Source organism: Silurus aristotelis, assembly GCF_946808225.1.
Source record: "Silurus aristotelis genome assembly, chromosome: 25".
Lineage (NCBI taxonomy): Eukaryota > Metazoa > Chordata > Actinopteri > Siluriformes > Siluridae > Silurus > Silurus aristotelis.
Window position 1 is genome coordinate 9,153,304 of NC_139598.1, and position 11,580 is coordinate 9,164,883.

Here is an 11,580-nt window from a genome sequence, read left to right on the forward strand (position 1 = left end):
CTTTTTTAATAAATCTGCAACAATGTCAACAATTCTGTGTTTTTCTGTCAATATAGGGTGCTATGTGTACATTCATGAGGAAAAGAAATGAACTTAAATGATTTTAGCAAATGGCTGCAAAATAAAAAAGAGTGAAAAATTTAAGGGGGTCTGAATACTTTCCGTACCCACTGTAATGATTTGATTATACCCTTATCCAGCATACATAAATCCTGATGCTGGTACACTATATCCCAGACTATAAACACCAACAGTCCCAGGTAGACTAAACAGGGTGATGCATGCTTTTTTATCCCTGTAAGATTGTGAGACCAATCGAGCTGTGCAAAGGTATTACAGAGAGTGTGATGAAATATGGGGTACAAGTGTATAATAAACCATCCTTTGGTGCTTTTAGCTGTGTGGTTATCTCGTTATCTGATTGGAGGACCCATTACCTGCCACTGAGACAGAACTTTCTGACATGGGCAGGACATTTCACTTAAGAATGCTCTGATAGCTTTGAGATGTATTTGTACCCTGAATAGATTCAAGGCAGATGCCTTCTCCATTTATCACAGTACATCTTTGTACTTTGGCTAGATCTCAGGCTTATGTCTACAAATTCAACTATTCTTCTGTTGAATTTGGGGTGTTGAATTTTCTTTTTGTGGCAAAATACAGGTAAGCAACAATCAAATGTACCTTAAACTAAATAAGTTTTGCAACTGTAGTCACTGGAACATCAACTACCAGATGAAGATATTCTTACTTTTACCAAGCTTGTATTTAATTCTTACTAAGCAAAATGAGCAATAGATCTGAAAAATCTTCACTGAGTGTCTGTTACAACAGTTTACAGCAGACATTGCTTATTCTGGTTTGTGTATTAGTGCATGTTCATTAGGCTCAGAATAGTTCAATAAGCACATTAGCTACTCCATTTCTTTTTTACCAAATAACCTCAATAAAACTGATTTATTGTAGAGAAAACATTGGGACAATATCAATGTTAAGTAAACTTGAACAAATTACAGAACACTATTCTCGAGAATTAGTCAAATTATGTTTATTTCTTAGCATTTATGCATTAATATAGAATATGTGAGTAATGTGGGGTTAAAATTGTACTGTACTGAACCACTAGAGGACCTCAGAGACATTTTGCAGACACTTTTAAAACCTTATTACCATGTCCATTTTGAGTGGCGATTAGAAGATGGGTTAATTTTAGGGACTTGGTTCTTTGAATCTCGCCCATGAAAATGAACAAATCTTTTATTGAGTCATTTAGTTTATTTCCTTTAACCACCATTTATATTGTATATGGTAGTCACATGACAAAAGGACAAACAACTCGGACCAGAGGACTAATGAGATGAAACACTCAATTCTGTTTCCTGTGTAATGCACTGGATAGCATATATGGAAGTCATGTAATAAAAGAACGAACAACTCAAACTAGAAGTGTCGAAAGGTAAACCACTCAATTCTGTTTCCTGTACATTGCCTGTGGTGATTTTGCGATGCTTTGCTCATGCACTTTCATTACAAAATGAACGAATCACTGTTTGAGACTATTTGCTGAGTCACATTTAAGACTCATTCAAAATGAGCTTGGAAGCATTGGAAGCTTAAGACTGCAAATTGTGCAGACACTGTGCAGAAAGAGACACAGCAAAGCCCATTATATTTCATCAGATGTGTTTAAAAACATCTGTCTCAGACAGGGCAAACAATGATTTTGATGGCCTTATGATAGACAACCAGTTCTTAAGCGTAACTTGACAAAATACAAACACTTGACACAAAAGTGAAATGCATCATTGTCTGCTTCCATCATAAACTACTTGAATCATAGCCCTGGATGCAAGTAGCTCATTAGCTAACTATTGTCTCAAGGCCACATGCCTGCACACATTTCCTACCTATATATTTCTTCAAATTTAAGTAAATTACCATCAACAAAAATGTCAATGATTTATAATCTGCAAAACATTTTGCATTCAGCTTATATTAAAACATTTTTCAGGTTATATAGCCTAATACTTCCATTCAGGTGTATAAGGTATACAGTACTTTGCCTGCCTCAGAATTGCTGCATTAGAATGGTGTGCGACTTCACTGAGCTCATCACAAAACACACAATCAAGGTTAGAAATGATCTGCTAACTCAGCTGAATGCCCTCAAGATTTATTTTTGTGCTGACATAGCCATTTCCTTAGGGGTGCATATTTTAATATAAAAAAGGTAATGCTGCATAATTTACACACAAAAAAATTACCAGATTAATATTTGCAGCCTAAAATCTAATTTGACTTTATTTTTGTGTTACTCAAATAGGCCCTCTATTTCATGGGCAGCCTCAGTGGGGGCCTGTATTGGAGGTGGCTGTTTTGACCCACCTCATGGGGCTTAATGGAAGGTATAAAGTTTAATGGTCCTCAGGTTCATAACAACTACTGTACTACTGCAAAGCTTGTCACTGTATGCTAACTCAGGGTACTGCCATGCTGGGGATGGCTGTCATGGCTACAGAAGCTAAATCCAATTTCAAAAATACATTAAAGCTGAAATATGCTTATTCAGGCATATTTTCAGATGCTACTCAACCCTCCACCCAATATCAGTCATGGAAAACCTCTCAGAGGTAGAATTTAACACCTTTGCAATGCCTCAAACAACAAAAAGATGCAACCAGTCACAGCTGTTGAATTCTATATCTAGACTTAACAAGGCTGCCCATATGTCTAGAAAATGACTCATGTCTTTCTGGGCTTATTATTATGCTTATCGTTCATTGCTGGATGTGGGCTTTTACAACTAGCAATTAGTTTAGAATGCAGTGTGTGTGTCAGCCTAAACCCAACACAGAGTATGTACAAAATAAACACCACCTCGGTTATAGCTCAGTAGAGAACAGTTTGCAATCAATGTACAATGTAGCAAAATAATCTTGACCTAGTCCATATTGTTTAGCCATAGGAACTGATATCACTAGAGGGTTATTTAAACGTGGGGACAAAACGAGGCAGAAAAATCCTTATATTGGGGTAAACAGAGGAGAAATCAAACCCAACCCCTTTGGTATGTAGATCTAGCTACTGTAGCTGGCTCAGCAGTTACCAGTATAATTAAAGAGTCATAGTGGATCACATTTGCAACAGACCACAGGCCTTAAATATTATAAATTATCTCCTGTGCATCGTTTGATCCCAAACCTTATCTTCAGTAAAAAAAAAAATCACAAGTAAAAGAATATGGCTTTGCTGCCCCAATACTTTTGGAATGGGACTTTATTAGCACTATTAAAATGAAGAAGCCCTAGGGAAGTTATTAGTCAAAATGCTTTTTATAGGAAAGTATGAGTGTAGAAGGGCGGGGCGAGTTTTCATTTAGCTTCTGGGATGAAATACAGAATGGCGAAAAGATGGGGGTGGAGATTGATGGGGAATTAGAGTGTGTGCATGTGTTTAGGGAGGGTGGGGGCTGCTCACTGGAAATATGAGAGATTTGATAGTGAATGGGGGTGGGTAGTGAGGAAGAGAAAGAGGCAGAAATGACACCGAACGGTAAGCTTCAAGTGATGACTCAGTCAGCTGTGCACTTTAGCTCCACTAATCATGTTATGGTAAACCTGTTTACACCATTTTTTAAGCCAATGCACGCACCCTCTCACACACACACACACACACACACACACACACACACACACACACACACACACACACACACCTAGCATTTAAAACACGGGTTTGTGTGTCATCAATGTACAGCTTCAAATAAACTCCCATAATTAACATCAACATTCTTTTTAGTTAATAAATAGAAAAAATTTTACCTAAATAACACCTAAGCAAACATGTCAGATGAAAAAGAGCTTAATAAAATCATGGTGTGCTTTCATCTCAAGGTTAATGTATTCATAGTGAGGGCTGATTGTGACCATTTTTACTAAGAGAGTCTGAGAATGAAAGAATTAAACTAGCTTTATATATGAGCTGGCTTTTCAGATCAGCTCTTCTCAAAGGGAAACGTCAACCATGCAAAAGTAACCTGCATCCTGATTCCACTTTTACAGTCAAGTGTATAAACTGCATTAAATTATACAACCAACTAAGAATATCATAGAGATTATTTGTTGTATACTGACATGTTATAACAGCAATACCTGCTCTTCCAGCGATTAACAGTTATATAATTCTGCTATTATGCTGTTTTAATTGAAGGCTATTTGATATATCACATAATCATATCACAGAATCTTCAGACAAGGAAGTTTGAAAAGACTTAAGAATTATCTGATGTGCAAATGCAGCAACAATGAATGAACACACACACACACACACACACACACACACACACACACACACACACACACACACAGTCATATGTTAAGTAAATGTATTAATTCAAATTTGCCTTATTCTGGCCAGGACTTAAAAATAGAGAAGATACATTCCAAGGAAGAAGCTGAAAGGCAGAGTTTGTAAAAAAAAAAAAAAAAAAATCCGTGAATTATATATAAAAAATAACTGTTGTATATTTCAAGAATTCAACATATAAAAGTCACCCCCCCTCAGAGCTGCCCTTACTTTAATAGATTCACCTCATGACACGCCTAGCTTTATATAAATGAACTGAGACGTGTCTTCTGCGGTGTATGGCATACAGTAATGCCTTTTTATAATAACAGTCAGCTCATACATCTTTTTTATTTTAAATACATTATTGTCAAACATTATTATCAGACCCCGTAACTATAGAAACCAAAATAATATGCAGGAAGGATTTAACCTGGCCTGACCCGGTTAACCACAACCATGTTTTTTAGTGTAAATGATTATGTTTATTTGACCAGTAGAATATGAAGAAAGCGATAAGAACACATGGCATTTCCTATACAGTGTGCTGCAGTGTAACCGCACCTGCCTGGGTGAACTGGGAAACATACGGCTACGTGATGCTTTTTTTCTTCTGCAAATGACTGCAGTGCAAACATGCATCTAACACAACAACACCGCACTACCCGTGTTAATACTCCAGCAATATACACGAATGAAGGTTATTCTGACACCTGTTCATATTCTGGGAATGAAAAGAACCACTACCGCCGGTTCCGCATTTGTGGGAGCACGCGGTCCGGTTCGGGTTTCGTGTCCTGACAGTGCCACGTCCTGAAATTCTTTCTCGCACAATCCAGGTTCACATCACAGAGCATCTGCATCCTAAACTTTTGTTCCCAAACAACTCAAGCGCCTCACCATCCTTTAGTGTCCGATTTCTCAGAAGCATCTGAAATAACTTACGCAGAATGAAAGGACACCGGATGCTGAACACCTCTGCAGATAGAAAAACCCCTGTCTCCCGGACGTGTATCTGGCTCGATGAACTTCCGCTGCTCTCACGGTGCTGATTTCAACCTGTTTTTTTTCCCCCACGCCGCGGCGATCAGCATCACGCGGTTCTACTTAACAGCACACCGACCGTCTGTAAGCGGATTTGCACGGATTTGCCTTTGTAATATGTGGCCCGCGTTGTGAGGTTGAAGCTAAACATGGTTTCTGTCTCAGGATGGAGGGGTGTTATGAATGACTGGCTGGATTCCAAATCGCTCGGTAATCGCTGTAGAGGCTATACTTTATATACTGATGCTATACTTTATCAGTATAGCATAATCGGTAGGTGTCTCGTACAGTATATCCAGAATATAGAGGTTGAGGAACCACTCCCTTTAACATCCAGCAGCTAAATCTGAGCACCTGAATTTTCTGTTTATCCAGAGCCACTGTGCCACTGTGCTGGTGTCCTGCAGCATCACCTCGTCTGATTACCATTTGCGTAATGGTAAAACAATTCCAATCATTTTCCATACCTAAACTATACCTTACTATACAAACAGATGTGTCTATTTTCATAAAATAAAAAGAATACACTTAGGCAGTCGTTATACAGGATAATAAAGTGGCCAGTTTAAGATGTTCACTTCATTTAACTGAAATTGTATTTCATTTGAACATACCGAATTGTATTTCACATACTCACATACTCTATACAGTATACATAATGTATATTTATTATGGGGATTATTGTTACACATACCCAGAGCAACTTTACCTAGTGTACATATATCAATATTTTGGTAACGGAACATTTAAATATTTAACTAATTATCATTCATATTCATCGGGACAGTCTTAAAATATGATTAATGATTAATTAATGCATGAATTGGTGGTTAATATCTGCATTAAATCGACACATCATTACGGTAGTTATGCGTTCACTGCACACAGTGCACTGAAGTATGAAATTTGAGCTATGAATTTCCAGTCAGTCTTTTCAGCCATAAAAATAAAAACCAGAGAAAAGCCAGATATTTGCCTTTTAAAGATAGTGGTTGCTCCACAAATGAGTCACATGCATTAATCAATTGCAAAACTGGAAACCAAGGCAGTGTTTTGTGTACAAAATCTCTGACCTGAGCCTATGATGAAATTTTTTATTGGACAGCTTACATTTATCACGAGTTGTGCAAATGCTTGTTTCGTCAACCACTTTGTGTCTTAGCTGCTGTTCTTAATCATTTATACATCACACTAACAATACTTATAAGCAGGGCAACTGACAGTGTTACACTAAAATTCACAGACCTCAGTACAAACAACTTTTGTACATTTGATCAGGTTAATGTATTATTCTTCACAATTTTACTTTGGGGGCGTCACCTGTTGGATTCAAATAAAACTTATTTTGCTTGTCTTTTAAACAAAATTATTTAGAGTGTGTTTAATCCAAATATTTAGCTTATAACTAGTATAGAACTTATTAGATACCATAAGTTTAACATCAGTAGATAAATCAAACCTATTTAGCCTATATTTTAATCAAACTTATTTAACTTATTTGCTCCAAGTAGAAAGTAAACTGACAGTCAGATATTAACATAAGTAGAATTGGGCTTGACTGATGCCGTGAGTGTGTCAATGAAAGTAAACAACCTTGTTTGAGGCAGACTAAGTACGTTTATTGGTTAAAAAAATTAGTCGATAACAACAGGGACTGAAAAAGGCATGGAAGAGTAATCGAGGACAGACACAGGAGGAGAAGAGGTAGAAGAATTCACATGAGGTGGAGACTCAGGAGAATCTTTATTAGTGGGAGAAAGAATGGCAGAAGTTGGAGAATAGTCACAGAGGGATGGAAAGCCCAAATCAGGTGTCAGAAAATAATTGGAAAGGAAAAATGTAGGTGGGGAGAGAAGATCCTGTAAAAATTAAGAAATAAGGGGAACTTGTCAGGGAGAGGAAATAAAAAATATATATATCAGGGTATAAATATGAGAACACAGGAAGATTATTTTCCATCCTCCATTTATTTGGTCCAAAGTTAACTCTAGAGCTTTCATTAAAAAATTATGTAATTGTCATCAGAATGCGATTGAGCTAAATGAATTAGATCTAATTATATGGTGCAACACAGTATTGCCACAACATTATGACCCAGAATATGAACACAGCTAGTAAAAAAAAGGAGAATGAGCAAATGAAGAATAAAATGCTGACAAAATACAACTTTGTTCTTTAATAGCTAAGTTTCCTTTAATAGCTAACAACAACCTTGAAGCTCTGGGAAAAATTAAAGCACATAACTGGAAACCATGTCTCTTTCGACTTATTCACTAAATATCAAATAAGTAGGAACATTTTTGGGAAATCCTTCTGAAATATTCTCAACAGGTTTATAAGCTGTAAGAAAATGTTTTTTTGTATAAACATTATTGTTGTATAGTGATATTTTTTCATAAAAAACCCATATTGTTATAAAATGTATTGACCAGCAGCACGGACAACTATGTGATGTGTTTTTGAATGAAAGAAAAATAAACACATGCTGTGAAAACTAAGACAAGCTACAATCATTTCTCTCAGTTTCTATTAACTTCAGTTCTAACCAAAAATATCCACAAGTGCAAAGTTCATAAGAATTCATAAGAATAGGAAAGAACAATTGATTTAGACTGGATGTGTGAGAGTTACCACATTAATTACATACGCATTTGTTTGTTTAGTACACTAATATCTTCAGAACAGTGCTAATCCTAGATCCATAATATCTTGCAGTTTGTTTTCCAAACAAGCTTCAAAACGCAGCAATGGTGCAGTAATTTCGTTTATGTAAAGGTTTATGCATTATAATTCTGAACATCTCATGCTTCTTTTGCCAAAACTCCTGTCCAGTTAAGTTCAAGGATTATCTTCCTTGATTGACAAAATGTTTTTTCTCATTGACTGAGTACCATCATCTCCACTCCATCTCTCATATTGTTCTAAATGTACTGAACTGTTAGCATTTACTGGGCTTAATTTCACAAGAGGAGTGAGGTAATCCACCTTATCTGGCTCATGTACATTGACACTTCATTCACATTTTCTTTTTTGGCTTTTGCTTGACATACCACTGACAGCAATTGTGAGTGTGTTACCAGAGAGACCAATCACCCATATCAAGAGTAACCGGGCAACAGGATTACTTTCTTCAGCAAATATATTAAGTCTTTAAAAAGGTTAAATATTACAATAGCATATATATATATATATATATATATATATATATATATATATATATATATATATATATATATATATATATATATATATATATATATATACACACACACAAACAAATTCAGTACAGTAGATCTAAACATTTCTAAACACTGCTGTAAAACCTTTTTTTTTAATTGCGGAAAAATATTTTACCATTATATCTAAAGGTTCAAATAGGTTATACTATACCCGTAGTTTCTTTCTCCCTCCAAATGCTGTTAAATAAACAGGTACGCCCAACATTGGTAAAGTTATCTCAATATAATGGCAACATAACTGTATAAAATTTGATGTTTTTGAGGAGCGCGTCAGGAAAGTGTTCCATGGCCCCCTCTGGTGTCCACTGTACAGGACTTGTAGCTGTCGTTTTTAAAATGCATAGATGCTGTATTGGCCACAAAAGATGGATCATAATAATAATTTATTATTGTCTTTATGCCAAGCTAGTGTTGGTACAAAAATGTTTAACGTTTTATTTCCTATTCTACTGTTTCCTAGCATTTATGTCAATGTAAATTAGCTTTGTGTTGCTCTAAACGTGTCTCTGAATCCTGCATTCTCCACCACTAAGTCTTATATTTGTAGCTATGAACTTCCTAAGAGCTACGCTTCTCTCCAATTTCTTTAACAATCACTCGAAAAATACTCTCTTTCTTTCTCTCTTTCTTGCTTCTGTTTTTAATGGAATTGTATGGTACACATCTTATTGCAGAAGCAGATTTGAATAGATAAAAGGAAAGCTTCAATGGGCTGTGTTTGAGTTGAAATGTTTACTACAACTTGTGTTTTATGACAAATAAATTATGAACTCTTTGAGATTGTATATGACAAAAATATAAAAATATTTAAATATAAAAATATATAAAAATATTTGACAGCTAGAAGTCTGATTTTTTTAATTATTATTTTTATGATTCATTAAGTTGTTTAGAGATCAATGGGGTGACTTCCAGTACTGTAGGAGCAAAGATTTCATTTTTTCCCATTTTAAAAAATACTCTTTGACAATTCTATGCAACATACGTACATGTTAAATTTAAAATGTTAATTCACAGAGCTTAGAGTCTCCCTTGTCTGACCTTCATCGGTTCACACCATATTTCTAGTCAACAGGGGTTGTTTGGTCATTTGGAGGTAAAAGCACGCCATTAAACTAAACATAAGACCCACATTCTTAAATGGGTGATCACATAATGAGAACGTTTAAGCTGGATAAAATGGCAAATTTTCACCATCAACAATGTTAAGCCTATTCACATGTTTAAAAATAGACATGTATAAACATTTTCAGGCTAATTAAATCTACAACAACAATTCAAAAAGAAAGTTGTGGACGCTGTGTAATTTGTAAATAAAAACAAAATGCAATGTTTTGAAAATCTCAAATCCATATTTTATACAGAATAGTGAATATCTCGAACAATAAATCACAAAATGTATTAAATGTTGAAATTAATGAAATGTACTGGACAAAATAGGGTAATTTCTCAGTTTGAAGGCTGCAACATGTTTTTTAAAAGTTGGAACAGGGCAATGTTTACCTTTGTGTAGCATCCCCTGTTCATTTTACAACAGTCCCTATACTTCTGGAAACTAAGAAGACAATTTGCTGGAGTCATCAGTCCTGGGTCACCTTATTAATATTTTTTTTGTTTCATTATGTGCCAAAAGGGTTTTCAAATAGTAAAAGGTTTGGACCTCTAGTTTTAGTTTGATATAACATACATATACATATTGTTCATATAAAACATGTAAAATAAAGCATAATAATATACATTAAATGTGTTAATAAAAACAAATTATAAATGTAGGGTTTATGAGATAGACAAGATTTTACAGTAAATATTTTAATTTAGTTTTCTTACTTTGGTATGGCAAGTCCCTATGTTCAAAGATTCTGGCTTACAAAATAAGTTTTTGATAAGTGTATGTAATATGTAGATTTTGGAGCAGAATTATTGAATATATTACATTATACTAATATTATTTAAAAAACTCAGAAAGCTGTTACAAGACTATAAGAAATATTATAATTAAACGATTATTAGGAAGATTAAATAAATGATTATAATAAAACATGCTTAGTGAATTCATAAATATATGACGTAAAAGATAAGGAGAACAGTTATTACAATATGAAATTTCAGTCCATTTGGATTATTGTTGTAACTGGACATCAGAATCAACACTGCCCTCCCACACTTAATACAGGAATGGCAAAGGCAAAGAAAAACATGAAAGAAGGTTTAGATTTTTTGGATGTGCATCTTAGCTCTGTGCTAACCAATATAACCCACTTTCTGTAATGTAAAGGCAATATGCAAATACAGATAGACATGTACTGTAAACTGGCCATAAGCCGATTGCCTTAGGGCAGCACCAGTGGCTGCTGTCTCTCTTAAGGCTAAGTTGCATATACATTTACTTTATGTTAATGTTTTACATTGACTACTAATCCACATCACATCAGTACATACCTTGGTATCCAACAAGGTAACATGTTTCTATAGCAACCTGCCATATTGCATGTATTGTTTCTCTTTGCCAGTCCATGTCAGTGAGCTAAGATCAGCTTTATTGTTGCAAGTGGAAAATTAAACCTAAATATCCCAGTGCGATATATTGCTATTACTATTTACATTCCTTCACCACAGTGCAGGTAAAGCATTTAAATATCTCAGGAATAGGATATTCCAATTAATAATTGGGAACACAGAAGACAGTGAATGAATAAATATAGTAAAAAAAAAAAAAGGAAGGAAATAAACAAACCATAAATTGCTGGAGATTAATAAAAAATAGTAATATACAGTAAATAATTCATGATATATTTTTCTGTACATTTAAAACATTTCATGTTACATTTATTTTTTATTTTTTCGACAAGTTAGAGCACAAGCACAATTCCAAAAAGGTTGTGATGCTAAGAAAAATTTAAATAAAAACAAAATGCAATGACTTGCACATCTCATAAACCAACAATGAATTCTC

The 11,580-nt window shown here is 34.8% G+C and overlaps 1 protein-coding gene across 2 annotated transcripts in view; it reads right to left on the reverse strand.

Moving 5' to 3' along the window:
- Nucleotides 1–5,564, reverse strand: part of myripb (myosin VIIA and Rab interacting protein b) — a 126,026-nt gene extending 120,462 nt beyond the window's left edge. For both annotated transcript variants that reach the window (XR_014531568.1, XM_083529858.1), the window contains exon 1: nucleotides 5,290–5,564. The gene's annotated coding sequence lies outside the window, so the exon portion shown is untranslated. The remainder of the gene's footprint in view (nucleotides 1–5,289) is intronic.
- Between the last annotated feature and the right edge of the window lie 6,016 nt (nucleotides 5,565–11,580).